Source organism: Physeter macrocephalus, chromosome 9 (genome assembly GCF_002837175.3).
Source record: "Physeter macrocephalus isolate SW-GA chromosome 9, ASM283717v5, whole genome shotgun sequence".
Classification (NCBI taxonomy): Eukaryota; Metazoa; Chordata; class Mammalia; order Artiodactyla; family Physeteridae; genus Physeter; species Physeter macrocephalus.
The window spans coordinates 73,759,884-73,764,070 of record NC_041222.1 but is presented as its reverse complement, the minus strand read 5'-3'; positions in this window follow the sequence as shown (position 1 = coordinate 73,764,070).

The following is a 4,187-nucleotide window of genomic DNA, read 5'->3' as shown; positions in this document are numbered from 1 at the left end:
CTCCAATGAGGTATACAGGTTAATCAACTTCTGTTTCTTTTTCTCTTGTTAATCTGTCTTTTATTACAGGGGTCTCAGCTAAGAACTCAGAAGGGTAGAGAAAACATTATTTTTTCTCCCCTACAACAGCAAAACAAAACAAAACATCAAAATACCAACACCAGCACTGCCCCTGCCCTTAGGAGGTCTTATGTGTGATGCATTTCCCAGCAGGGGGTGCCTCTCTGCACCCTCCAGGGGCCAGAACAGATGAGGTGAGCACCCAGTGCCTGAATACACCAGGATGAAGACTTCTTGCTATTCTACCTAGACACTCCAAAGGTAAGTCAGGCAGCAGTAGACAGAGATGGGATAGGGAGGTGGCATTTCAAGCAGAGGGAAGGGCCCACACAAAGGCCCAAAGGCAAGACCACACTCACCTGGGAGGGAGAAGGGACCAACTTACATACCTCCATCCAGTTCTGATGAAGCTGGCCCTATTGTGTTTTCTGCTCTCCAAGGACATCATTCATACCCTGTGCCTGTCACTGTTGGTAGAGTCCCTGTTTGTTCCCCAAGGACAGGACTACTTGTGACTCACTTTGTTTCCCAGCAGCCCACTACAGGTGGCCCAACCTAACCCTGACCATAAGACTAGGAGCTCCCCATAGCTCCACGGTAGGTGCTCAGGACACCTGGATCCGTTGTAGCAACGCTGCTCCTGCAGGCAACCTCCTCAGAAGGGTACCTGCCTCACCACCTCCTACTCTTTTCTGAAGAAAGGGTTAACTTAGAGAGTTGTTTGCTGAGGTTCCTGACACGAACCAGGCCAAGGCATATCTTGGGGCGGATTCCTTGGCTGGGACTTGCCAGGGTCAGTCTGGTTTGTTCCTGATAACGTGAGCAGAGGATGATGTATGTGTGCTCTAAAAAAACCAAATAAAATTCTGGCTGCAAAAGTAATTCATGCTCATTGTAGAAAAATTGGAAAATAAAGAAAAATATAAATGAAAAAATAGATACCACCTTTAATCCCACCACCTAAAGGCAACCTCTTTATACATTTTGGTGAATTCCTTCCAAGTTTTTTCCTTTTTTCCCTATGCATATATGTGTACATATTTAACATAGCTGAGATCATACTGACTATGAGTTTCATGCCTTCCTTTTTCACTTGGCAGTACATTATAAGCTATTACTCATTTGCTGTAATCATCATTAATATTCCATCCTACCCGTATATAATTTAGTTAGCTATGTCCCTGTAGTGGTTACAGATTTATATCACACTTCAACTGGGAATGTGCAGAAAAACTGTGATTTCTATGTTCTTCGTCTCTAGCTGATCTAGTCTCCTGCACAACTTCCTACCTCCTTAATAGGGAAATAGGGTCTAACTAAAGAATAATCTGAAGAAATAATTTGAATAGCCTGCCTTTAAGGGTTTTATCTTTCTATGTGATCCCATTTTGCATGTCAGAAACCTCAGTCTTCCTCTTTGCATCTTTTCTGTAACAAATTCTAACCCCTGCTCCTCCTGCCTTCTCATGGATACGAAATCGGCCAGGGTCTCAGCAGAAAACAGATGGCTTACTCAACGCAGTCACTGAAGAGTTTCATAATGGGACTACCTACAAAGATGCCAGCAAGCCTAGGGTAACACGTAAGAAATGGCGAAGCACTCAGGACCAGAGATGTGTGAGGGCATTACCACCCCTAGTCCTAGCAGCCACAGCAAAAGCTGCATCTGTGCGAGCGAGACCGTAGCACAGGAATCTAGGAGGAGGGATGCAGCCATGGCCTCCCCTGTGGTCTGGCTGAGAGGGAACTAGGGGAGTAATGACTCTGACATCTCCCTCCCTCTATCTCTTTTCAGGGCCTCTCATTGGCCCGACTGAATGGGAAGACAGGGGAACAAGTATTCTGCAGAGGTCAACCTCCCAGTATACAGAGAGTGGAAAACGGTGCACGAAGGATTTGAAAGGGCAAGTGAAGAATAACTAGCCCACGTGATTTGTGCCGAGGAGGAAAAAACCAAAAGAAACAGGCACATTAATACTTTTCAAATCATATCTATTGTTGGACTTCCAAGTTGCTTCTTATTTTCACTTTTATAAATAATGTTTTTTCAAATGGGGACATCTTTCAAACTCTAAATTTTCTACTGAAGTTAATATATAATGAGAAGAGGTGCAGGGTCTCCCAGAGTCCAATTGTATTAGTTAAGTCTCTCTCTTTTTTTTTTTTTTGCCGTGCCGCTCAGCTTGTGGGATCTGAGTTCCCCGACTAGGGGTTGATCCCGGGCCCTGGGCAGTGAGAGCACAGAGTCCTAACCACTGGACTGCCAGGGATTCCCAAGTTAAGTCTCTTTTGTTTATAAGTTACAAAAACACACCAGAGCTAGATTAAACTGAAAAAAAAAAAAAAGAGGGGGACATTAATTATCAGGATTATTAGGGTACTAGAGAGTCTCCCAAGGCCCAGTGGACTTCAGGAGTATAGGAACAGCAGCTGCTCCCCCTAGGGCTGAGGCAGCCCACACTGCCATCCCACCCTCATGGCTAAGACTCAGACCTTGTAGGAGAGGGTGTAGCTGTGGTTCACGGGATGGTAGAGAAGTCACTACGGTGCTGCACTGGCAGAGCAGAATATGCTGGAAATCCACCCTCTAGAGTGCTTGGGATGTATCTACTGGGGTCCCTCTTCTACAAAACCACCTGTAGCAGTAGTGCGAGGGGAAGCTGGGGCGTTTGGATGATGCTGGCCACTGTGCACTGTAGGAGCTGGATGCTAAAGAAGCCATCTGTCCTGCAGGAAGCTGATGCAGGACAAGTCACTTGCATCGCAGGAGCTGGATACTGGAGAAGCTGTCCAGGCTGTAGGAGCCAGGTGCTGCCTGCCACAGGGGCCTGCTGAGCAGAGCACACCGGAATCCGGAAGGAAAATCCCTCCTACAGTGTCTCTCCAGTGCTCTCTACTGACAAAGCTTAACATCTGTCAGCTCGCAAAGGAAAAATTTTTAGATGATCCACTACATTTTTGCAGGGCAGACAATGAAGATTGAATTTGGAGCTGAGAGGCGATAGATTGAGAATTAGCGCAATCCCAACTCCATATGCCCATAGGAGGGACGATGACTGATCCAGCTGGTGCCAGCCCTGGATTGGTCAGTCACCTGTGCTGAGAATGGAACTGCATTCATAAAAAGAGAAGCAGTGGGGCTTCCCTGGTGGCGCAGTGGTTGAGAGTCCGCCTGCCGATGTAGGGGACACGGGTTCGTGCCCAGTCCCGCGTACCGCAAAAAAAAAAAAAAAAAAAAAAAAAAAAAAAAAAAGAGAGAGAGAAGCAGTGAGCATGGGCAGGCAGGTGCAAGAAAGCCAGCTGGTCACCAAGCAGACTTCGGGCTCTCCAGGGGCAAGAAACAAGCATCTCAGTCATTAGAGAAATTGTCTGTCCGATAGATCAGGGACATTTCATCAAGCTTCACCATGGTTTGAAAAAATACTCCTCAAGACTACCCATTTTCTTTTACTCAAAAATGCAGCTCACCAAGAAACCTTCTGATGTTTCCTCCCATCTACACAAAACCAGATGAGGGACAGATTTTGGGCAGTGGCTATGTATTCTGCTGTTTGAAAAGGGATATCATCCACCATAATCTAATAAATCAGCCTTTGATGTTATCAGCCATGGGTGTTATTAGTGAAAGTCTGTCACCAAGAATCTGCTCTTATGTGGTGCAGTAAGAAGTAAGGTTCTGACCCTGAGGAGCTGAGAACCAGGTTTTGGACTCGAGGGACTCAGTCAGGGTGTTCTCCTGAAGGACCTGCAGCCTACATCCTACACAACATTGCTGCTAGCACATTCCCCAAGGAAGAACCCTGCAGAACACATAATTGGACATGGATATATTGAATTCCATAAATGTCCAACCAACAACCAACCTTCCTTCCTCCCTTCCTTCCTTCATAAATAAACAGCATATTTACTACTGAGCCAGCACTGTTTTTTTTTAATTAATTAATTAATTAATTAATATTTTATTTTTGGCTGCATTGGGTCTTTGTTGCTGCGTGTGGGCTTTCTCTAGTTGTGGTGAGCGGGGGCTACTCTTCGTTGTGGTGTGCGGGCTTCTCATTGCGGTGGCTTCTCTTGTTGTGCAGCACAGGCTCTAGGCACACAGGCTTCAGTAGTTGTGGCGTGTGGGC